The following is a 27,042-nucleotide window of genomic DNA, read 5'->3' on the forward strand; positions in this document are numbered from 1 at the left end:
GGCCAACCCAAGGTAGCTCCAGGGACAACTATTCCCTTTAGATACAACTCAAGAGTAATTAATTACCAGAAGAGCGACTTGGTGATGCTTCAGCTGGGTAAATTGTACCCAGGGACTTTGTTACTATGATACTGCTGGTTGGGAAGACATATTTTCATACTCTGCCTGCTTCTTGTAAGGGGTGACAAGACTGAGGTGATAGATGTCTTGAAGTTCAACAGCTTGTGGCCCCATCTGAGCAAAAATCAAACATGGAAACTGTAGTAAATTTGTAACTTTGAATAGTTTTAAATTTAGTGTCCTTAAATGCTAACAATGAGTCTTTGGTCTATAAATGGGCACTAAAAAGTAAGTGTTAATTATTCCTTTGTCCAGTTCTCACTTCCTTTTTTTAAGGCCTATACTGCCTTCTTTGTAATCCTATAATCCTCCCTTTTGCATGCAATGTGATTAGCCCAGGGACAGGAAAAGCCTCATAAGGGAGGAAGGTTTACATTGCCCACAGATATAACATTCACATCTACAAAACAATAGCTGCTATTTACTGACCATCTACAAGGTGCCAGGCATTTGACAGTATTCATAAATTACACTGTTATTATGTACATTTTAAGGATAAACAAAATTGGGGAGGTGAAGTAATTGGCCAGATTCTTCCAGAATGATTTGAACCCAGGCCTATCCAGGTCTGCCCTGCTCAGCAGGGCACACCCTTAACCAGTACCAACTGACATCACCAGAGCCCGACACCCTCTCTCTCTTTTCTCTCCAGCCCCACCTCATATTCCACCTGACAATCTTCTCCACGTCCCAAGACACTGCCACTGCCTCCACTTTGCCCCAAGCTGCAGCACCCCTTCTCACATGTCCTCACCCCCAGAGTCGCACCCTCTGTGATCAACACTCGCTCTAAGCCCACCTCCTCTCCACCAATCCTTTCCCAGCCATCTCAGCTACTTTCTTCCCCCACTGGTGTGCACACTTCTGACGTATGCTCCACCTGTTCACATGCACACATATCCATCACAGACCCAAACAGACTGCAACAGTAAGCAGATGTACTATTTCTCCTCTGAACCTCCCACCACGCCCAGGTGTGACAGAGAAGTCTCCTCTCCTCACAGCACCTACTTCTGGAATGACAAACGTGGCCTGCACAGCTCTGACCGTGGACAGTCTGAGACAGAGCCGAGAAAGTGGACAGTCTGCTGACATGTCTCTGTGGACAGCCTCTGTGTTCTCATCAGAAGCTGCCCTTCCTCAAGGGGAAGGGATGTGCTAAGAATCCCCCGTGCGCCAGCTGCTATGCTAGACGCTTTACAAATAGGTTATGTCCTTTAACTCTCCGAACAACCCAAGGAGAAGAGGAAAGTGGGTTCACATCAATCACTGCTGGAGCCGGGATTCAAATCCCCTTCTGCTCACCTAGGAGGCCAGCCTTCTTTTCACTGCCCTGCAGTGTCACAGGGAGAAAAGAAGGCAATACTTACCTATATGTAGGTATTTCTGAGTGTGCAAGGCACTTCTAGGTGTATGATCTCTACTCTCCTTCTGAAAGATGGGACTTACCTTGTAATTCTGTTTATGGGCTTTCTCCCTTCCAAAGAAGGTAGACATTTGGTGGTCCCTTTTGTGATTAAAATCTTTAGGGAATAGAATACATCTTTGACATAGGAAAGGGAGTAAGGGTATATCTACCCCATTCCTGGTCACTCTAAACTGAAAGACCACTGACACATCACATCCCAACCAGCTCATCACACACACACACACACACACACAGGCACACACACATGCACACAGGCACACACACTCCTCTGGGACCTCCCAGAACTGACCTCTCCTGATTCCTCTTCCGGTATAACACACTGCACTCTCCAACTGAGGAGAGCTTAACCTGCTTTCCTTGGAACTAACTGCTTTGGGTTCATTGGATGGAACTGCCTCTGGCTAGGACTCTGCTCTGGTCTCCCAATTGCTCACACAAGGCCCTCTGCCAGGATCCCAGTACTCACCCTCATCCCCACACAGGTTAGCATGAGGGAAATAATCCACAAGGCACACACATATATCTCACACTTGATGTCTGGCATGAAAAATAGGTTCATCCTTCCCTGGATCATAGGCTACAAAGGTACTTGGGACTCAGCAAAAGACTAGGAACAACCAAAACCAAAAGAAAACAAAATGCCACCTTTCCCAGCTTACTAGCATTTAGAGGAGAAACTATAGGATATGCCTAGACTGGCTAATCAGTAAATAGCCAGATGTGATCGTTAAGAAACTAGAGAAATGACCAAACCATAGAGTTACTGTGTGTCATTTCTCTGGCAGAGCCTCAAGCTCCAAACTCTCTTGGCCACTCTCTAGGGCTGGATATCAAGCCATCGAGGACTGTGTAGCTAAAGAAAAAGGGTAGTGAACCATGACCTTAACAGTCAGCTGAGGCAGCCACAAGCTAAGGCTTTCTTCACTGATGTGTGTATTAATAATTTTCCTATTACAATTGCTCCTTTAGTCAAAGGAGATGAATTTCTTTTTGTTTAAATTATAAGGAGCAAAGTTTGCTACTTTTGCTTATAACATATCCAAAAGAAGAAAATAAAAGATCCATACTGATGGGGAGGTACTGTCTGAACCAAACCCATGAAACCACCAACAAAATTAAGTCTGCAGAAAGACAGAGCGCATAAAGATTATTGGGGAAAACACCAAGATGCTTTCTTTGCTCAAGATAATGAAAATGTAGCCCAAGGGAATAAGAAATGAAATAGGCTGCACAGTTATCATAGTCATAGGGTGTATGGCCTCTGCATTTGCTAACAAAGCACCATTGACACACATTGCAGAACCAGATCAGGGAAAGGAACCACTCACCACCAGACCACAATCTTGATGAAATCAGATGGACCAGTGCCAGAAAGACCAATCAATCTTGAATTTACCCAGTCTCTGACCATTCAGAAGTACCCATGACCTCAAACCCCTCACCCTTGATTTTTGCCTTTAAAGCTCCTCACTTGCAAGCCATTGGGGAGTTCGGGACTTTGGAGCATTAGCCCCCCCTTCTCCTGGGTGGTGCCACACCAATAGATAAGCCTATCTTTCTTCACTGCAAAAGATTGGTGTCGGCTTTTTTGTTTTAATTGGCTAGCCACTCATCAGCAAGATGAACTCTCCTTTGGTTCAGTTATACCTTTTGCATTTGGTCACAATGCCAAGGGGATGTATGCAGAAATGGAGCAACAGCAGCTTGCTGTTAGAATGGTGGATAACTGCAAAAGTAAGAACCAATACATTCAGGGCAACTGGGTGGCTCAGACAGTTAAGCGTCTTACTTCGGCTCAGCTCACGATCTCACAGTTCGTGGGTTCGAGCCCCACGTCAGGTTCTGTGCTGGCAGCTCAGAGCCTGGAGCCTGCTTCAGATTCTGTGTCTCCCTCTCTCTCTGTCCGTTCCCCACTTGCGCTCTTTCTCTCTCTCAAAAAAATAAACATTTAAAAAGTTTTTAAAAAGAACCAATACATCCAAGTTTCCTCTCACTGACATTTCACAGAAACCATCAGAATAAGGGTTCCCCTGGCATCTGAACAGCAATATCCTGCCAACATAAAGTGGTAGCAAGCTAGTTTACAACATTCTTCGCAAAAGGTGGGAAGGGACTCTTCTCAGGGCAGGAGCAAAGTCAGTACTCTGAGACTCCGAGAAGGAGTACTCCATAGCTCACTGGTCTAGGGCAATAGTCAACTTCCCAGAGCCATGGGTTACCCATCTGTAAAATGAGAATGGCAATATTTGCAGAGACAGAGTGACCTATCACAATAGAAGAATACAGACTTTTAGATAAACCTGGTCCTGAATACTGTCACTTAATAGTGTAACCTTGAGTGACTTAATTTGCCTGAAGCCATAAAATATGAGTAATGCTGAATCTGAAAGAGATCTGTTGGGACAACTTGGTGGCAGCTTACTTAAGGTCCTTATTACAGTACCAAGCACATAAGCAATGCCCAATAAATGAAAATGGTCTATTAACAGTTACTGGATTTTTGCTTACATTTTGGCTATATATTGCTTACAATTGTATGACTTATCTTGCCACACTTGCTTTGTCAACCCCTCAAAAGATTTTTATGAAGATAAAACAAATATGTATTTTTACATGCAAATTTGATCACAGGAAAAGTCCTGAAAGGATATATATCAAAATGTAGTGGTTGGGGCACTTGGGTGGCTCAGTCGGTTGGGCGTCCGACTTTGGCTCAGGTCATGATCTCACAGTCCACGAGTTCGAGCCCCACATTGGGCTCTGTGCTGACAGCTCAGAGCCTGGAGCCTGTTTCAGATTCTGTGTCTCCCTCTCTCTAACCCTCCCCTGTTCATGCTCTGTCTCTCTCTGTCTCAAAAATAAATAAACGTTAAAAAAAATTTTTTTAATAAAAAAACAAACAAAATGTAGTGGTTATCTCATAGGGTTATGTTTACAGACAATTTTTGTCTTTTTTTTTTTTTTTTTTTGCTTATCTTCCTTTTCAAACCTTTTCTATGAATATTTTGGTTTTGATTTCTTTTTTATGCCAAAATACTTTTGTTAAAAAAAACCTACATGAGCCATCTCTTTTGGAGGTAAGAGCTAACAAAAGTTTTGCTTTCTCTTAGGAACTGGTGTATGTTTTCCTTTTTTAAATTTTTTTTAATGTTTTTTTATTTTTGAGGGAGAGACAGAGACAGAACATACGCAGGGGAGTGACAGAGAAAGACAGAGACACAGAATCCAAAGCAGGCCCCAGGCTCTGAGCTCTAACTCACAAGCCATGAGATCATGATCTGAGCCAAAGTCGATGCTTAACCAACTAAGCCACACAGGTGCCCCTCTTTTTTTCTTTTTAAGTTCACTTATTTTTTTTGAGAGAGAGATAGGGAGGGAAGCACAGAGAGAGAGGGAGAGAAAGAATCCCAAGCAAGCTCTACACTGTCAACATGGAGCCTGATGCGGGGCTCGAACGCACCAACTGCAAAATCATGACCTGAGCCAAAACCAAGAGTCAGGCACTTAACCAGCTGAGCCACAGGCACCCCTGTGTTTTTCTTCCTAATAATAAAAGTTAGCTAACTGACTTATCCCCTCTTCACTTTGCCAGGGGAACTCAGAACTAAAATTGTAATTCAATTATTCAGTTAGGTCCTTAACTCTTTGCATATTTCTCTTCAATTTCTCTGCCTGCCCCAGTCTTGACTTTCTATTCTAATTTATATTTGTCTTATCCTGATTTTATATTTCATACTTGTATTTTAGTAATTTCCTCAGTGTTTGTCATAATCCATCATAAACCCTTCATAGAATGAGGCCTGGTATACATACACACACATAAACAACTGATAACTTTTTTTTTCTTTTTCTTTTTTTTTCTCTTTTTAAATTTTTTTTTTAACGTTTATTTATTTTTGAGACAGAGAGAGACAGAGCATGAACGGGGGAGTGTCAGAGAGAGAGAAGGAGACACAGAATCTGAAACAGGCTCCAGGCTCCGAGCTGTCAGCACAGAGCCCGACGCCGGGCTTGAACTCACGAACCGCGAGATCATGACCTGAGCTGAAGTCGGACGCTTAACCGACTGAGCCACCCAGGCACCCCAACAACTGATAACTTTTAAAGATGGCTGTAGCCCGTGTACTTCATTTCATACTTCATGCATTTCATGGAGTTCTTGGTTACAACACTAATGAAAGAATTATAGTAATCTTTAAACCCTATTTCTGAGATTTTTAAAAAAATGCAAAACCACACAATCTCCCTGTAATGACTTTTAAAAACCTTAGAACTAGGTCACTTTTATTCAATGCTCAATTCTCAAAACGTATATGTTATAAAACATATATTTTATAATATATAAATTATATAACATAATATATAAAATTTTTGAGAATATCTTTTTTTAATTTAAAAAAAATTTTTTTTAACGTTTATTTATTTTTGAGACAGAGAGAGACACAGCATGAACGGGGGAGGGGCAGAGAGAGAGGGAAACACAGAATCAGAAGCAGGCTCCAGGCTCCGAGCCATCAGCCCAGAGCCCGACGCGGGGCTCGAACTCGCGGACCGCGACATCGTGACCTGAGCTGAAGTCGGACAGCCAACCGACTGAGCCACCCAGGCGCCCCAAATTTTAAAGAACTCTATACTTATTCCTCCCCTTCCCTACCTACTCCACTGAATTTTGATATATGCAAGAAGCAGCAAGCCCAACAAAGTCACTCCTAAGGAAAGAGGTCAGAGGCACTAATAAAACTACTCTCTCAAAACCCTGGCATAGAATTTCAAGAGATCCTCTATCAGAACCTAATGCTGTAGCCAGCCCACCGACCTGTGGTAATTTTATGCCACCATTCTCAAATGAGGGGCCTCCCTCAGGCTGGGGAAATAGGAAGTTGACAATTTCCTTCTCCTGCAAAAGATATTCAGGCAGCCAATTTACAAATATTTAAGACGCATACCAACTCCAGGAATCCAAGGCCAAACTAATACACAAAGGAAGGCCTCTGCCAGTGCCTCCTCTCCCTACACCAGGTCCTCCTATCAGGAGTCATTAGGACCCCCCCAACAGCTTCACAGTTACAGCTTCCCGACTGCTGTCATACTTGCCATCTTTGTCATCACAGGCAAACACCAGCAGAGACCTTTTGTGGTGGCAATGCATGCCAAGTTCAGAGACCCATACTACTTCCCAGCTGGTCTCCTATGAAATCAATAGAGAGAAACCATGTTAATAATAAGAGTGTACATTCATTAAGTATTTGCCTACAGTAAGTGATTTAACCTGTTTAACAACCCTATAGGATAGATACAATCATGACTCCATTTTACAGAGAACACTAGGCACAGACAGGGCACAAGCCAGTAGATGACACAGCAAGACCTGAATGTAGGCCAGTTAACTTAAGAGCCTATGCTCTGAACCCCTACTCCTACTCCCCAGGAAAACAGGACTAGCAGCTGATGTTTGTCGAGCATGTCTTACGAATCAGATGAATTATGTTTTACTGAATGCCAATCACAACTCAGCAAGGCAGTTTTCTTTTTAAAATTTTAGCTGCAAAATTAAAATCAATCGTTAAAAAATAACAAAGTTTTTAAATTAAGAAATTGTGAAATTTGCTTCTTCCCATGTATAGTTCTAATAGATTTTAAACATACATGCACTTTTCTCTCTTTTTTTTTTTTAATTTAAATTCAAGTTAGTTAACATAGTGTAATATCGGCTTCTGGAGTAGAATTTAGTGATGCATCACTTACATACAACCAATGCTCATCCCAACAAGTGCCCTCCTTAATGCCCATCACCCATTTAGCCTGTGCCCCCACCCACTTCCCCCCCAGCAACCCTCAGTTTGTTCTTTATATTTAAGAGTCTCTTATAGTTTGCCTCCCTTTCTGTTTTTATCTTATTTTATTTTTCCTTCCCTTCCCCTATGTTCATCTGTTTTGTTTCTTAAATTCCATATATGAGTGAAATCATATAATATTTGTCTTTCTCTGACTTATTTCATTTAGCATTAACACAAAATAGCTCCATCCACGTTGTTGCAGATGGCAAGATTTCATTCTTTTTCATTGCCATATTCGATTGGATATATATACCACGTCTTCTTTATCCATTGATCAGTCGATGGACATCTGGGCTCTTTCCATAATCTGGCTATTGATGATAGCGCTGCTATAAACATTGGGTGTGTGTGTCCCTTCAAGTCAGCATTTTTGTTTCCTTTGGATAAATACCTATTAGTGCAATTGCTGGGTCCCAGGGTAGCTCTATTTTTAACTTTTTGAGGAACCTCTGTACTATTCTTCAGAGTGGCTGTACCAGTTTGCATTCCCACCAACAGCGCAAAAGGGTTCCCCTTTCCCCTCATCCTCCTTGCCAACATCTGATGTGCCGAGGTCCAGCCCCAGCAGGTCCAGGGGTTCCCGAAGGATGAACGGCATCAGTGAAAATAACAAATGAACACAGACAACAGCAGTGTGTTAGACTGCCCGCTGTATTGTGGCAAGCGTGGCATTATATGTGTCAGCAATTTCCTTGTAGTGTGCGTCATCTATGTTTCTCGGCTTTACCTGATTCTAAAAATGTTCCTTTGTGTAATCACCCATTAAGGAACCTCATGGTTATTTCTTTGTAATGTTTCCTCCTGCCTTTTTGCTTATTGATTTCTTCATACTACTTTCATTATGTATCTACATTTATTTATACTGTATAAAGCAGTTGCTTTGCTATTTTCATGAAAGGTCATCTAACTCTCAACACCTCAAGTGGAACATTTACAGGGACGTGACTTCTTAATTGTTCCTTTGAACCATTTGCAGTACAAGGAACAAAAGTATTTGCTTTGGTCTGGGCTGCCAGGAGGGAGCCAAGAGGGCCCTGGGAACCCACGCCTTATGCGCTCCCGGAGAGACAAATGTATACCTAGGAACTAATGAACCATTCTGTACCTTAACCCACCAGGTCCAGTTATGCTCTGGAATGCCTCCTGGGGGCCAAGTGGGCCTAGGGGTTGGAGTAACTTGTATCCATGGATACATTCCTTTGTTGCCAGAGTGGGGATTTTGAACCCATTTGCCCCCCTCCTTGACTGGGAAATATATGGGGCTATCCTTCCTTTAGATCGAGAACGGGCAGGCAGGGGTGGCACCGGCTGGATATAAGGTTTCTTTTTTGTCCTGGGGGCCATCCCCAGAAAATATCCCCAAGTTTGCTTCCATGGGTTTATTTTGAATCATCAGTGCCAGTTGGACCATGGGGATGGCCATGATGAGTAACAGGAGGGATACCAGTAGCTTCCCATTGGAGGGTCACTGTGCGTTGTCCTTCTGCCAACCATCCAGGCTGTGCCATCAGGAGGGCTGGATGGATCGGCTACTGGCAATTTCGTCATAGTCTTAATTATTACTAATGATGTTGAGCATCTTTCAGTTGCTTATTTGCCATCTTTATATCCTCTATGGTGAAAAGTCTGTTCAAATCTTTTGTCTGCTTTTTAAATTGATATGGTTAAGTTTTATTGAGTTTTGAGAGTTAAGTATTTTAGATATAAATGATTTTTCTTATGTGTGTTTGCAAATATTTTCTCCCAGTATGGGACTGGGTTTCTATTCTCTTAACAGTGTTATTTGCAAAGCAAAAGTTTTCCATTTTCACGGGGTCCAATCTATCAGCTTTTCTTTTTTTTTTTAATTTTTTTTTTAACGTTTATTTATTTTTGAGACAGAGAGAGACACAGCATGAATGGGGGAGGGTCAGAGAGAGGGAGACACTGAATCTGAAAGAGGCTCCAGGCTCTGAGCTGTCACCACAGAGCCCGACACGGGGCTCGAACTCACGGACCACGAGATCATGACCTGAGCCAAAGTCGGCCGCCTAACCGACTGAGTCACCCAGGTGCCCCTCTATCAGCTTTTCTTTATGGATCAAGCTTGTGTTGTCGTATCTAAGAGATAGTTACCTAACTCAACAGGAAAAAAAATTTCCTGTTGCTTTCTAAGAACTTTATAGTTTTAGGTCTTACACTTAGGTCTATCATTCAATTCAAGTTAATTTTTGTATGCAACATAAGGTGTAGGTCAAGGCTTACTTTTTTGCATGTGAATGGTCCAGCACCATTTGCTAAAGACTGTCTATCCTTTGTCCATTGGACTGCTATTGTACTTTTATCAAAAATCAATTGATCCTCTTTATGAGGGTCTATTTTTGTCAAAAATCAGTTGACCCTATTTATGATTTTATATTGCATATATATTTCATTTGTCTATGTGACTTTCCTTTCACCAATATCACACTGGTTGCCTTACGGTGTATCTTAAAAACAGGTAGTGAAATCCTTCAATTCTGTTCTTTTTTCAAAGCTGTTTTGGCTTTCAAGTTCCTTTCCATATAAATTTTAGAATCAGCTATATCTACAAAGAAGCTATCTTAGTCCCTCCAGGCTGCTTTAGCAGATCATCACAGACTGGGTGACTTATAAACAACGGAAATTTATGTCTCTCATTTCTGGAGGCTGGGAAGTCCAATCAAGACACCTACAGATTCAATGTCTGGTGAGAGCTGCTTCCAGTTTCACAGATGGCCATATCCTTGCTGTATCCTCACATGGCAGAAGAGGCAAGGGAGCCCTCTGGAGTCTCTTTTGTAAGGGCACTAATCCCATTCATGAGAGCTCCACACTAATGACCTAATCACTTCCCAAAGGCCTCACTGCCAAATACTATCACACTGAGGATTAGGTTTCAACATATGAATTGTGGGGGAGTGGGGAGCATATTCACTCTATAGAAGCTTTCTGGGACGTTGAGATTGCTTTAATTCTTTAGGTCAAGTTAGGGAGAATTAACAATATTGAGTCTTCCAGCATGAACGCAATATGTTTCCATATTTATTCAGCCCTTCTTTAATTAGTGTTTGGTAAAACATTAATTTCAACCTCACTATAAATAGGTGACTTAACTAAAGTCATGCTTTCTAGTGGAGTCAGCACTCTGAAATAAGTTCCATCTGCCCCCAACGATTTAATTCTTTCCACTAAATCACACTGCCTTGCAAATAGATTGGTTCATTTTTTTAACCGATATTTTATTTCTCTCATTCACCGAAATAATACATGATTTTTCTGCAAGCTATTATTTCTTCAGCTGTCTATTTATCAATATCAGGATTATGATTAAGATTAAAGTAGAAAATATTTATAGTGTGTTGTTAACTTAAAAAAATGCAGTACATAAAATTATATCTACTATATGATCCTAACTACATCAAAAATACATATATAGGGGCACCTGGGTGGCTCAGTTGGTTAAGCGTCCAACTCTTGGTTTCAGCTCAGATCTCACACTGTTCATAGGTTCAAGCTCTGCGTTGGTCTCTGCACCGAGTGTGGAGCCTGCTTGGGATTCTCTCTCTCCATCTTTCTCTCTGTCCCTCCCTTGCTCACATGCTCTCTCTCTCAAAATAAACAAACATTAAAAAAATACATGCATAGAAAAGTATATTAAAATGTTCAATGTTTCTGACATAGGCAGGTCAGGTCCAAGGACCCAGAGGGGGTCCCCCAGGACCAGCCAAGAGGATCCTTCACTTTGCATAAGATAGAATCAAATGCAAGCCAGCAGGAAGTGAGAGCTCTATAGGTCAAATGGTCTGGGTTTTTCAAAAGGTACATTATAAGGAAAATAAAGCAACAGAGGAGAAATGTGTAGATTAAATGAAGTTGACTTTGCTATCCTAGGGAAAGGACTAGAGCTATCTTCTTCAAAGATTCATTCAAGATGGTCCTAGTCAGTAGAAGGGAACTACCATTTATGGATCACAAGAGTCCAGCACATTCACCTACAAATTTTCCCTTTAGTCCTTACAATAAATCCCAGACATATATTTAACCCCATTTTATAAATAGGAAAATGGAAGATAAGAGAGACCAGCCAAAGTGTCAAAGTTGTTAAGTGGAAGAGCAAAAATATGTAATGAGGTCTGACCCCAAAACCACTTATTCTATCTTTTACACAGGCATTAATCATTCACACATCATCTTCAGAATTTTTGCCCTAACCACCATCAGCTACACTTTTCTTTATTCAGTAATTCTTTTAAAGTAGGCTCCACACACAACGTGGGCCTTGAACTTAACAAACCCTGAGATGAAGAGTTGCATGCTCTATAACTGAGCCAGCCAGGCGCCCCTCTTCATTCAATACTTTTTAAATTTTTTACTTAAAAATTTTAGCTAATCTTCACTAATAAATGCAATGACCTGGCTATACGTTTCCCAGTAAGTGTGAAAATATACCCCTCCTCTAACTGCATTTGTCACACACTCCTCTACCTCTTCTCAGTCCCGCCCTCTTATTTGCCCCCATCCTTCTCCTCACCACCAGTCTCTATCCCCTCCCCTCTCCTCATCCCTACACCCTCTCTCTCCTCACCCCTTCTCCTCCCCTTTCCTCATTCCTGCTCCCTTCTTCATCCCATCCTCTTCTGTACCACCATTCTCTCCTTACCAGCACACTACACTTCTCCATCTCCCTTCTCTCTGGCTTGGGTTGAGCCCTGACAGCTCACCAACAAGTCCTTGTCCAGCAAGAAGACACAGGCCGTTTTGTCCAAGGACCCCAAGGCCAGAGGGGTTCATGGCAGCACATATACCATATGCCAGGAACGCTCATGCTTTGCTATGCACCCAGAACAGCTCCAGAATCCTAAGCATTTAGCAGAACAGGCTGGAAGTCACTGAATTCCAGGAGGCCATTGAACCTGGACTGCTCTGGCCCAGAGACAGAATTCCATTGCCACCAGTACCACCACAAGGAGCACATGGTCAACAAAATCACTGTGGGGGACGCCTGGGTGGCTCAGTCAGTTAAGTACGCAACTCTTGGTTTTGGCTCAGGTCATGATCTCACAGTTGTGGGATAGAGCCCTGCACTGGGCTCTGTGCTGACAGCATGGAGTCTGCTTGGGATTCTCTCTCTCCCTTTCTCTCCCTGTCCCTCCTCCACTCACACACACTCACTCTCTCTCAAAATAAATAAATATTTTATTTATTGAAACATTTTTTTTAAATCACTGTGTGGGAATTCAAGCTGGTGCAGCCACTCTGGAAAACAGTTTGGAAGTTCCTCAAAAAACTAAAAATAGAACTACCCTAGGACCCAGCAATTGCACTACTAGGCATTTATCCATGGGATACTGTTTCGAAGGGACACATGCTGTGTGCTGTGTGCTGTTTCGAAGGGACACATGCACCCCCATATTTATAGCAGCACTATCAACAATAGCCAAAGTATGGAAAGAGCCCAAATGTCCATCGATGGATGAATGGATAAAGAAGATGTGGTATATATATGTACAATGGAGTATTACTCGGCAATCAAAAAGAATGAAATCTTGCCATTTGCAACTTCATGGATGGAACTGGAGGGTATTATGCTAAGTGAAATTAGTCAGTCAGAGAAAGACAAAAATCATAGACCACTCATATGAGGACTTTAAGAGACAAAACAGATGCACATAAGGGAAGGGAAACAAAAATAACATAAAAACAGGGAGGGGGACAAAACAGAAGAGACTCATAAATATGGAGAACAAACTGAGGGTTGCTGGAGGGGTTGTGGGAAGGGGGATAGGCTAAATGGGTAAGGGGCATTAAGGAATCTACTCCTGAAATCATTGTTGCACTATATGCTAACTAATTTGGATGTAAATTTTAAAAGGAAAAAAGAAAATTAAAAAAAAAGACAAGAATGAAAAAAAAAAAATCACTGTGGTTCACAGCCTGTTCTCCTGCTGCCTCCATGTGAATACATGTGCCCAAAAGTGAGGCAGAGGACTGCAAAGCCACACTGTGCCCCCAACACACTGAAAATCCCAGCATGCAGCACACACTCACCTTTGTCTTGTCAAATATATTTTACCTTAAAACATGTTTTTGAAGTGACATAATCTTTTATTTAAATATAACTCATATAACATAAAATTCACCTTCTAAAGTATGCAATTTAGTGCTTTTAATATGTTCAAAAAGTTGTATAACCATCACCACTATCTAATTTCAGAATACTTTCAGAAATCACCCCAACAAGTAACCATTTACCTAACAGAGTCACTCCTCATTCCCTCTTCCCAACAACCACTAATTTACTTTATGTCTGTCTGGATTTGCCTTAACTGGACATTTCATGTAAATGGAATCACACAATATGCAGCCTTCTTTCTCCTGACAATGTTTTCAAGGTTCATCAATGTTGTAGCAGGTATCAGTACTTATTTCCTTTTATGGCTAAATAATATTCCACTGTATCCCATGGATATTCCACATTTTATTTATGTAATCATCAGTTGATGGACATTTGAGTTATTTTCACTTTTTTTTAAGTTTATTTATTTATTTTGAGAAAGAGAGAGACAGCAGAGGCGGGGCAGAGAGAGAGAATTTCAAGAAGGGCCCACACTACCAGCATGGAGCCTAATGTGGGGCTGGAACTCACGAACCACAAGATCATGACCTGAGGACACTTAACCACTGAGCCAAATAGGCTCCCCATTCACTTTTTGACTATTATAAATAATGCCACTATGAGCATTCATTTTTCTGGAGACATATGTTCGATTGCATATTTGTAAATATTTTCTCCCATTCTATGGGTTTTCATTTCACTTTCTTATTTGTGTCTACTGAAGCACAAAAGATGCTGCAATTGGTTTTTCTAGATATTATGCCCTTATCAGATATAAATAAAGTCCAACATATCTTGTTTTCTTTAGTTGCTTGTGAATTTAGTGCCATGCCTAAAAAAACTAACCCAAGGTCATGAAGATACTTTCTTCTAAGACTTACATAGTTCTAGCTATCTTATTTAGGTCTTTGATCCATTTTGAGTTAATTTTTGTGTGTGATATGAGATAGGGGTCCAAATCCATTATTTTGCATGTAAATATCTAGTAAACACAATAAAATCAGTTATATCTTGGGTTGCATGGCTGGCTCAGTTGGTGAGCATGTGACTCTTGATCTCCAGGTTGCGAGTTCGAACCCCATGTTGGGTGTAAAGATTACTTAAAAAAAATAAATTAAATAAATCAATAAAATCAGTTACATTTTATATATTGGCATTGAGTAATTACAAAATAAAATTCCTTTAAATATCATTATAAAACCTCCCTGACATGAAATAATTAGGTATAAACTAACAAAATATGTTCAAGATAAAACTACAAAATGCTGATGAAATAAATTAAAAACCTACGTAAATGGAGAGGCATACTATATGCATGGATTGTAAAACTGAACATAATAAAGATATCAATTCTCCCAAGCTGACCTATAAATTTAACAGAATTCCCATCAAAATCCCATCAGGATTTCTTCTGTAGATATAAACAAGTGATTCTAAAATTTAATTGGAAGGGCATAGGAAATAGGAAAAAACAAAATAATTTTGATAAACAAGTATACAGTTGGAAGAACCACATTATCCAATATTAAGACTTATGATACAGTTACAGTAATCAAGACAGAATGGTACTGGCAAGGGAGTACACACAGATAGAATCATACAATATATGGCCTTCCTGGTAGCATATTTTCAGACATAGGCCCACACAAATATGGCAAGCTGATTTTTGAAAAGACACAAAGGCGATTAAAGATGAAAGGATACTTCTTTCAACAAATGGCATTAGAACAATTGGACATTTATATTATAAAAAAAAAAAAAAAAGAACATCAACCTAAACCTTACCCCTGATACTAAAGTAAATCAAAAGGGATCATAGACCTAAAACTATAAAACTTCCAGAATGAAACATAGGAGAAAATCTTCATGAGGTAGGATTAGACAAATAATTCTTGGTTTTAACTCCAAAAATACAATTCACAAAAGACTAAGTTGACAAATTGGACTTCATTAAAATTAAAAGTATTTTATAAAAATACTGTTTAAAATTAAAAGAGAAGCTACAGAGTGGGAGAAAGTATTTGCAAATAACATACTCAAAAAGAATGGACTTATGCCCAGAATATATAAAGAAGTCCCAATACAAAACAAAAACAACTCAACTTAAAAATGGGCAAAACACTTGAACACGTACTTAACTAAATAGGATATACAAATAGAAAATAAGCATATGAAAAGACACTCAACATCATATGCCATTAAGGGGAAAGCAATTTAAAACCATGATGTTGGGGAACCTGGGTGGCTCAGTCAGTTAAGCATCCTACTCTTATTTTCCACTGAGACCAGGATCTTGGGCTCATGAGATCAAGCCCCACACTGGGTTCCACACTGACAGCACAGAGCCTGCTTGGGATTCTCTCTCTCCCTCTCTCTCTCTCTCTCTCTCTCTCTGCCCCTCCCCCACTTACACATGCACTCTCTCTCCCTCTCTCTCAAAAGAAAATGAATAAACTTAGGAAAAAACCATGATACATACCATTGCACATTTATTTGAATGGCTAAAATAAAAAGTACTTATAATTCCAGGTGCTGACAATGATGCAAAGGAGAGCAAGTCAAACCATCATACATTGCAGGTGGGAATAAAAAATGACACAGTCAATCTAGAAAACAGTTTGGCAGTTTCTTATAAATCTAAAAATATTCTCACCATATGAACCAGCAATCCCACTCTTGGGCATTTACCCTAGAGAAATGAAAACTAATGTTTCCCAAAAAAAGTTTATGCAGCTGTATTCATAATTGCCCAAATTGAAAACAATCCAAGTGCCCTTCAATTAGGTGAATGAATAAACTGGTACATTCACACGATGGAATATAACTCGGTATGTATCAATAGTGCCTAGATAAATCGCAAAGGTATGCTATTTGAAAGTCCATCTCAAAAGGTTATAAACAACATGATTCTATTTATATGACATATGTGATAAGACAAACTACTGGTGATATCACTTCACTGGTGGCCAGGTTGGCATCAGGGGAGGTTATCTCCATAAAGAAGTCCATAATGGAGTGTTTGGGGGCATGTGTTAGTTTCCTAGGGCTGACAACACAGTACCACAAAATTGGTTGTCTTAAAGCAACCAAAATTTATTCTCTCACAGTTCTGAAGGTTAGAAATCTGAAAACAAGGTATTACCATGGTGATGCTCCTTTCTGAAACCAGTAGGAGAGGACCTTACTTATCTCTTCCAGTTCCTAGTAGTCCCATCCTTGCATTCCTTGGCTTGTGACAGCATAACTCCAATATCTGCTTCTTTCTTCACATGACCTTCACCCTGATGTTTTCCTCTTTTTTAAAAGACACCAGTTATATTGGATTTGAGCCCATCCTAATGGCCTCATCTTAACTTGATTACATCTCCAAAGACTCCAAATAAGGTCACAATCACAAGTACTGGAAGTTAGGACTTCAACATATCTTTGTGGGGGTTGCAGAGGGAAGGATATAATTCAACCCATAAAAAAAGTGATAGGACTGTTCTGATTCTGATTACAATGGTGGTTTCAGGGATCTGTTCATGTATTAAAACTGATAGTACTGTACGTTTTTAAAAAGCTACTCTACTGTAAATTTAAAAACAAAGTAAAAAAAGGAAGAGCACAGGCATAGGGATGTCAACTTTCATTTTGCCAAGTTGAGGACACTTAATATAAATATACTGTCACCACTTACTATTCTCATCATTTTGTTGAAGAAAGGATTGATGACTATCAAAAAGTAAGAACAACATAACCTCAAAATAACATCAGTCTGTTCATTACCACAAATTTACAGTACAGGTAAGTTCATTAAAAACAAAAGAGGATTATGGGCCAAATACATAATGTAAAAACTGAAAGAAATGAAGAGATAAACAGACAACTGAATGTATAGTTGGAAACTTTGATACTCCACTTTGAATAATAGAACATCTAGATAGAAGATCAACAGAGAAATAGAAGACTTGAACAACAGTATAAGCTAATATATCTAACAGGTATCCATAGAGAACATTCATCCAAAAACAGTGGATTACATAATCTTCTCAAGTGCACATGGTATATTACCCAGGATAAAAAAAAAATATGTTGGGCCATAAAACAAGTCTGAACAAATTTAAAAGTATGTTCTCTGACTACAATGGAATAAAATTAGAAATACAGGGGAAAAATTGGGATTCACAAGTAAGCGAAAATTAAACAACACACTCCTTAAAAAAAAAACCTCAATGGGTCAAAGAAGAAGTCACAAGGGAAATTAGAAAATACTTAGCTATAAATGAAAATTAAAACACAACATGCCAAAATCTATGCCATACTTTCCCTCTAAGGCATTGCTTACAGGGAAATTTATATAGCTATAAATATATATATTTAAAAATAAGAAAAACCTCAACTAACTTTCTACCTTAAAATACTAGAAAAAGAAGAGCAAACTAAACCTAAGGCAAGCAGAAGGAAATAAATAATAATTAGAGCAAAAAATAAATGAAATAGAGAATAGAAAACAATAGAGCAAATCAATGAGACTAAAAGTTGGTTCTTTGCAAAGACCAATAAAATTGACAAGTAAAGCTAGCTGACCAAGAAAAAGAGAGAAAGAAAACTCAAATTACTAAAGAGGGGACATCATTACTGACCTCACAGAAATAAAATGAATTATAAGGGAATACTATGTATGTCAACAAGTCATGTCAACCTAGATGAAACAAAATAGAAAAACTACCAAAATTGACTCAAGAAGAAATAGAATAGAAGCAACCCAAATGTCTATCATTGAGGAACAGAAAAACAAAATGTGCTATATCAATATAATGGAATATTATTTAGTCATAAAAAGGAGCAAAGTACTGATACATGTTACAATGTGGATGAACCCTGAAAACATAATGCTAACTGACAAAAGCCAGACACAAAAGGTCACATATTGTGTAGTTCTACTTACATGAAATGTCCACAATAGACCAATCCACAGAGACACAAAATAAATTAGCAGTCAGTAAGGACTGAAAAAAAGGAAATGGGGCATGATTACTAACAGGTAGAGAATTTCTTTTGGGGTGATGAAAAAAATTCTGGGAGATGGTAGTGATGGAGCACTGCTCTATAAAGAATATAAGAATGCGGGGCGCCTGGGTGGCTCAGTCGGTTGAGTGTCCGACTTCGGCTCAGGTCATGATCTCGCGGTCCATAAGATCGAGCCCTGCGTCGGGCTCTGTGCTGATGGCTCAGAGCCTGGAGCCTGCTTCTGATTCTGTGTCTCCCTCTCTCTCTGACCCTCCCCTGTTCATGCTCTGTCTCTCTCTGTCTCAAAAATAAATAAACGTTAAAAAATTAAAAAAAAAAAGAATATAAGAATGCTAAATTGTATGCTTTAAAAGAGTGACTTTCTGGGGCACCTGGGTGGCTCAGTCAGTAAAGCATCTGACTTCGGCTCAGGTCACGATCTCACAGTTCCTGAGTTCAAGCCCCGCATTGGGCTCTGTGCTGACAACTCGGAGCCTGGAGCCTGCTTCAGATTCTGTGTCTCCCTTGCTCTCTGCCCTTCCCCCACTCGCATTCTCTCAATCTCTCTCTCTCTCAAAAATAAATAAACATTTAAAAAGAAAAAAAAAATTTTAATATGAAATTTATTGCCAAATTGGTTTCCGTACAACACCCAGGGCTCATCCCAACAGGTGCCCTCCTCAATGCCCATCACACACTTTCTCCTCCCTCCCACACCCCATCAACCCTCAGTTTATGCTCAGTTTAAAAAGAAAAAAATTTGGGGCGCCTGGGTGGCGCAGTCGGTTAAGCGTCCGACTTCAGCCAGGTCACGATCTCGCGGTCCGTGAGTTCGAGCCCCACGTCAGGCTCTGGGCTGATGGCTCAGAGCCTGGAGCCTGTTTCCGATTCTGTGTCTCCCTCTCTCTCTGCCCCTCCCCCGTTCATGCTCTGTCTCTCTCTGTCCCAAAAATAAATAAACGTTGAAAAAATAAATAAATAAAAAAGAAAAAGAAAAAGAAAAAAATTTAAAGAGTGAGTTTTGGGGAGCCTGGGTGGCTCAGTCCATTAAGCAACCAACTCTTGATTTCAGTTCAGGTCATGATCCCAGGGTCATGGGATTGAGCCCAGCATCAGGCTCTGTGCTGAGTGCACAGAGCCTGCTTGGGATTCTCTCTCTCCCTTTCTCTCGCTGCCCCTCCTCCGCTCACATGCGCTCTCTCTCAAAATAAACAAACTTTTTAAAAAATGACACACATTTGAAATAGTGCCATAGTTAAAATATTAATGAAGTCTCGCTATATGCAGAAAATAGAAGCAATACAATCCCCACACCACCCCCAATTTGAAAAATCTGCCAAGAATTTCGTAATTTCAAAACCAGCAGCCCAGGTGAATTGTATACTGTATTTATGTAGTTGCCAAATTGGGCATCCTTCAGCTGGCAAAAAGAAAAACTATAGCTTTTATATGCTTCGGGAAATTTCTCCAAGTTAGATTTTTCACGTGTCCACTTTACATTCACTTGTTATTTTAATGTAATATCATCTCTAGTGTAATATCATAACACTGTCCTTTAAATACTTTGTTAGGTAATATTTTGTTAGGTAATAACTCTGATTACAGAGCTATGAAAGGTGCCCCCTAAATGTTGCGAGATGATAAAAACCTCATGAGGAAGGCCCATCATCATGATAAAGCAAGCTGACAATTTAGAAGAGTACACTCTGCTGAAGAGTATAAATCATGCTAAGAGATTTTTAGAAATAAGCATTAAAACAAATGTACAGTGACATCAGTTAACTCAAGAATGGATAAGTTTTGAATTGTATAAAAGTTCTAAACATGTGTCCCCCTCATAAAGAGAATTGGCCTTGAAATTCCTTCGAAATTTTCATCTCTGTTCTAGGTCTTAATAGTTGTGAGAGATGCCTGGCAAGCGGCTTAACGCTCACAGCCTCGGTTTTCTCATTGAGAAATGGGGATGATAATAGGATTTGGTTCACAGGAGTTCTCCTGAGGATCAAATGAGCTAATTCACATAAAGTGCTTTTTGAAGTGACTGGTACAGAATATCAAGAAAGGCTCACGGTAATAGTAGTGGTAGTTTTGTTGTGATTATTTCATTTTATTTTTTTTTTAATGTTTTTATTTATTTTTGAGACAGAGAGAGGCAGAGCATGAGCAGGGGAGGGGCAGAGACAGAGGGAGACACAGAATCGGAAGCAGGCTCCAGGCTCTGAGCTGTCCACACAGAGCCCGATGCAGGGCTCGAACTCACAGACTGTGAGATCATGACCTGAGCTGAAGTCGGACGCTCAACCGACTGAGCCACCCAGGTGCCCCTGTTGTGGTTATTTCAAAACGTTAGATGGCTTATTGCTCCCTCAGACCTGATACAGTTGCCTTATCTAGGAGCTAAAACCGTCAATGTCAATAAAAATCAGAACAGTGGTATCCTATTAGGAAAAGGTGGTTGAGGATTGACTATAGTGTCAAGCAAGAAGGAACTTTCTGGGGCAGTGGAAATCTGTATCTTTATTGGCGTGTTGGTTGTCAGATTTCATTGAATTATACTGTTAAGATTTACACATTTCACTACATGTAAACTTTCAATTCAGTTTTTAAAAATTAGCATGTTAAGCTAATGACTGCCCTGTTGAACAAAGGCACCACTTCCTAATGTTTAACAGGTGAGAGACAGAAATCATTTTTGAGGCCATGCAAACAGGGGAAACTGGTTTTTCTTCCTAGCCTAAGACTACAAAGTTCCACAGATGTGAGACGGGTAGAAGACAAAGAAAATGAGAAGCAATGTAGTAGCTTCAAGCTCCACACCAGCTTCCCCATATGTAGGTTTATGGCAGAGGGAGAAGGCAACAAAATGCCGACCGAAATTTGAGGGACTCAAGAATAAGACAAGTGTGCCACCTCTAGTCTGGCATTTGAGAGTAGTACCCCATAGATGTCCCCTGTACCAGTGGACAGGGGCAGCATGCTACATCTGGGCAAGGAGGCAGGGAGAACGCTTGGGTTTCCAGAAGCTCCCCTGTACATCCCCTGAATGCCCCGCCTGGTCAAGGAAGAGACAACAACAGTAACAATACATTTGAAGGCTTACTATGTTCCAAGCACTTTCCTAAGTGCTTTATATGTATCATCTCAGTTAATCCTCTCAGAAATCCTATGTAAGTCTTAGATACTATTATTATTCCCTTTTCACTGATCAAGAAACCAAGGCCAGGATGGTGAAAAGGCTTGATCAAGGACATACAACTAATAAGTGGTAGAACCTGGCAGGGTGTATGCAGATTCCTCTATCCTCCAACTTTTCTTCTTCAAAACTGTTTTTTCTCCTCTGACTCGTATTAGAATCAGCTAGTTAGTCTACAAAACAAAGCCTGCCAGGACTAGGGCTGCCTTGACTCTATATAAACCAATTTGCAGAGAACTGACATCATAATAATACTGAATCTTTGAATTCATGAATATAGTTTATTTCTCCATTTATTTACATCTTCTTTAATTTCTCTGAAATTTTACACTGCTTAAAGTTTTCAGTGTACAGGTCTTGCACATATTTAGTTGAATTTATCCCTTAGTATTTCATATCTATTGATGCTACTATATGTGATTTATTTACATTTTCAATGTCAATTGCTTATTGCTACTATATATAAATACAATTAAAGCTTTTTATTGAAATATAATTCACATACCATAATATTCACATACCATAATATACCATAATATTCACCCTTCTAAAGAATATAGTTCAGTGGTTTTAGTATATTCACAAGGTGGTGCAGTCATTATCACTATCTAATTCCATAACATCTACATCACTCCAAAAAGAAACTCTATACTCAGGGTGCCTGGGTAGCTCAGTCAGTTAAGCATCTGACTCTTGATCTCAGCTCAGGTCTTGATATTGGGGTTCTGAGTTCAAGCCCATGTTGAGTTTTGCACTGGTCATGGAGCCTACATTAAAAAAAAAAAAAAAGATGGGCGCCTGGAGACCTTGCTAAACTCACTTATTATTTCTAAAGTGTTTTTGTAGATTCCTCTGGATTTTCTACATATATGTTCATGTTGTCTGAGTGACTGGATATACAAACAGACAAAGGCCAGACCATATATAACAACAGAACTCTGACCCACAACCCCTGCAGCAACCACTCTAGGAAGCCAAATTACAATCTCTGAAGCAATCAACCCAGAATGGTCAGAACTCAATCGGTGACAGCCAACTTCCCTATTTCTTTTATCTTGCTTCTAACTCAAGACCAACGAGAAAAAGATAAATATGCTAAATATGCTCCCCAAACCATCACATAAGATGCCGACTTCTGGTTAACCCATCTCTAGCTTCCCCATGCCAAGAGCCTTCAATCAGTGCATGCTGAAAGCTTTCCCTTTTTTTCATTAGAAAACTTTCCTGGCCCCTGCCTGACTCTTAGTCTCTCCCAAAGTCAAGTGTTTGTGGCTATCTGCTATAACAAATTCTGAATAAATAGCCTATTTTCACTTGAGTGGTCTTCATTTGTGAATTAACACAGTTTTACTTCTTTTTTTTTTTTTGCTTGTTTGTTTACACTAGGACAATTTTAACCCTCCATTACCCTATCCTGCAGTAACATCCACTACTGGCTTTATATGGATTAAAACTGCATTTGCCAAGAACTGTGAACACTTAGAATCTTTACACGGAGTCACATGGTTGATACAGGCACATAGACATCTTCCAACACTAACAGAATACATATACAACACGTACCAAATGGTCTTGGTGGATAAATTTGCTTCATCAGATACTCATATTCAGTAAAATTCACAGTTAATGCAGAATTTCATTTTCTTAATTTGCATCTTTATTACATTTTCTAAGATTTTAATTATTTAAAAAAACCACTCATTCATTCAAGGTTGTAATTTGCAGGGCAATAAACAATGGGTTCTAAATTTCTTAAAGGTGTCTATAGCAATTTAAAATACCAGGAGTCTTCTTTTCTATTTGTAGCACCTGATTTAAGACCCTTATAAAAACAAAGTTTAAATTCATTTAGTGCATTCATTAAAATTCATTGTCACTGTTTCTCTTGAGAAAGACTCATTTCAATTGTTATTTCCCAGACTACCTATATATAGAGAGACAGCATGGGTGTATATTCTTTTCAATTGGGTAGAATTTTACTCTCAGAATTTATAGCTAGAACAAGAACTTGCAGCATCTTTGAATGGTCTTTCACTCAAAACAATGGTGATAATAATGCATAAAACAGATTTGGGATCCAACCCCCTACTTAACATCATCAAACATGTTTCCAAAGTATCCTTGGAAAATATTTAAAAATATATGAAAATTCTACCATATGGTACACCATCATTCTCTAACCATTTCCCAGTTGTTCATTTATATCAGTTGCAATTTCTTTATAAGTAACATTGTGATGAACACCCTCACCCACAGTTCTAAGCAAGAATGATTCTATCTTTAGGATAATGTCAACTAAGTGGCTTACTGGGTTAGACTACAGATGGTTTTAAGGCTTTAGTATACTTTACCAAATAATCTCCAGAACTGAACAACTCCTACCAACGTTAAGTTAATGTGACCACAAAGTGGACTCGTTTGGTAACAATGAAGCAAATTCAACCACAAATCTATTAGATGCCCAAGCATCTCAAAACTATCACACCAAAGAAGCAAGGAGATAATCATTAATGGTGATGAAGCCAAAATTCAAATTCTTTAAAACATTACCCAGCTTTAAATCATGATTTCATTAAATCATGACTATTTTTAAGAAAATTAACTCATTAAATCATGATTATTTTAAGATAGTAAACAGAAAGGCTTTGCACAAAAAAACTAGTGTTTTTCAAAAATAAAAAAGTTAAAAAGAGAAAGAGAAAAGTCAGTACCAAATGACCAAAAATTTTTATTTGACTAAATTCTATTTCATGCATAAGCATGACATATGTTTATTAGACTTCGGCAATTAAAAAAAAAAAAAAAACAAGCAGCCTTATACAGAACAGAACGGTGAAAATGCCAAGGGTGAGGGTAGTTTACAGTTTCACTGTAGGATAAATATACATTTTTTAAAAGGCCTCTCTCCCTTTGGCCATATCAACTCTCAGTTCAAATCATTAAATCGAGAGAAATTTTCTTTTTTTTTTTTTTTTAGTTTTTTTAAAATGTGTATTTATTTTTGAGACAGAGAGAGACAGAGCATGAACAGGGGAGGGTCAGAGAGAGAGGGAGACACAGAATCCGAAGCAGGCTCCAGGCTCTGAGCTGTCAGCACGGAGCCCGACGTGGGGCTCGAACTCACAGACCGTGAGATCATGACCTGAGCCGAAGTCAGACGCTTAACCGACTGGGCCACCCAGGCGCCCCTAGAAAGAAATTTTCAAAATCACTTCTTTACTTCTCCAACATCTTTGATGCTATCATCATCTACCTCTGGCCATTTTTCCTGAATGACATCAATTATGTCATCTGTAAAGTTTCCCTGAATGATGATTTCATCCTCTCCTGTTACTGAGCCACCACAGGAGAATTTTTGAGCAAAAAATCTTTGTGCTTCTTTTAGATCAATTTCACAGTTGCAAGGCCACATATCTGGTTACATATTTCTTCTTTGCTCTGGGAATTTTGGCTATCATAACCTTTTGTGGTACAGTCTTCTTTTTTTGCTTTATTTGACCCCTTCCACCTCTCTTCTGCTTTTCTTCTTTTCTTCTTCCCCTGCTGTGCCTTGACCCTCACTGCCTCCAGCTTCTTGTTTGGGCGAATTTTCTACAGTAAGTTTTGCAAACTCACTTGGAAAATTCTTCTCTAACCACTGTCGACATTTAGCCACAGCAGGCATATATTCACAGTACTCTGTTAGTAATGAACAGACTCCACAGTAGGTAGAGGACTCAAAGTGGATAGTCTGCATGTAACTTGGTATTGCCCCTCGGCTCTCCTTTGCAATCATGCCCACTGGATTCAGAAATATCAGCAGCCATCTCACAAAATGCCAGCTGAAGCGATATATGCAACTCCTCTTCCCCGACCAGGGCCACCTGAAAGCCCGTCTGAAGGCAGTTTTACTTCTTTATTTCCAATCTGCAACCTTTTTATTTTTCTTTGCCTTGCTTTATTACTCTGGATAGGACCTCAAGTATAATGCTTAACAAAAGTGGTGAAAGCAGGCATCTTTACCTGGTTCCTCCTCTTAAAATATTAAGGTATTAAAAAAAATTTTTTTAATGTTTTATTTATTTTTGAGAGAGAGAGAGAATGTAAGCAGGGGAGGGGCAGAGAGAGGTGAAGACGAAGAATGTGAAGCAGGCTCCAGGCTCTGAGCTGTCAGCACAGAGCCGGATGGCCAGGCTCAAACTCATGAACCGAGAGAGCATGACCTGAACCGAAGCTAGATGTTCAACTGGCTGAGCCATCCAAGCACCCCAAAATATTAAGGTTTTTTTTTTAACTTTTTTTTTTTTTGAAAGAGAGAGGGAGCATGAGCATACATATGAGCAGGGGAGAGGGTCAGAGGGAAAGAGAGAGAAAATCTTAAGCAGGTTCCATGACCAGAGCGGAGCCTGACTTGGTGTTCCATCTCATGACCATGAGATCATGACCTGAGCCAAAACCAAGAGTTGGACACTTAATGGACTGAGCCACCCAGGTGCCCCTAAGGTATTTTTAATTAAATTAAATTAAATTTTTATAGTATGTATATATATTTAAAAGTATGGGATAATAGTTCGATTTTTAAATATCAATATATGCAGTATGCTAATAAATCTTTTATAACGATTTGAATTTATGATGAAAAGTTTAAATGTCAACTAAAAATTGAGCAAGGAGTTACATAGATGTCCAAAATTCTTTTATAGGGCAATGAGCAAAGTTTGAAGCAGGCTCCAGTAAAGGCCATCACTGAATCTGGGGGAGTTGGACAATGTCCAAGTTTGTCAGCAGAGGCTGACCAAGATGACTGGGGTCCAACCTCAGTTGGCAAGGAGTTGTCTTCCATTATGCAGAATGAGGATGCAGAGTCAGAAATTGAAGAGGTACTAAAAATAAATAAAATTACGTTTTATGCACACCTGAGATTATGAATGAAATTTAAATTCACATTATGATTATAATAATTATTATAACGATAATTAGCACAGAGCCTTCTAAAACAGATGCAGTGCTTTGAAAACCTCCTGCTGCTGGGGAAAATCATAAATAAGAAAGAATCTTTCTTTAGTTGGCACAATTCCTTCTCTCCCTGGGCATCACCTTACTAACTAGAACTGAAGAGCCATATTTGCAATGCTAATACCTGGCCCTGGGGAAAGGCCTACAGTTACCCATCTTGCCTATTTACAATTTCTAACTTCCCAAACAAAAAGCTGCCCAAGTGTCAGCAGCAGCTCCCATTAACCAAAAAGCAAGGGTTTCCTAAAGAGAAGAGTAATGGACACAGGTGGGCACCAACTTAGTTGGAAGTCATATCTGCCTACCAGTTGCAGAAATCCACCTGAAATAGTCAGGGACAAAGCAGGAAGTGTCCAGTCCT

The 27,042-nt window shown here is 39.5% G+C and overlaps 1 long non-coding RNA gene and 1 pseudogene across 1 annotated transcript in view; both read right to left on the minus strand.

Annotated features, from left to right (window-relative positions):
* The window catches only part of LOC121011358 (uncharacterized), a 71,272-nt gene that overhangs the window by 22,882 nt on the left and 21,348 nt on the right, over positions 1-27,042 (minus strand). The window lies entirely within an intron of this gene.
* LOC121011355 (density-regulated protein-like) lies at positions 24,826-25,558 on the minus strand (annotated as a pseudogene).

The sequence above is a fragment of the Herpailurus yagouaroundi genome, unplaced genomic scaffold, assembly GCF_014898765.1.
Source record: "Herpailurus yagouaroundi ecotype Mexico unplaced genomic scaffold, PumYag 29, whole genome shotgun sequence".
NCBI classification, from domain to species: Eukaryota; Metazoa; Chordata; class Mammalia; order Carnivora; family Felidae; genus Herpailurus; species Herpailurus yagouaroundi.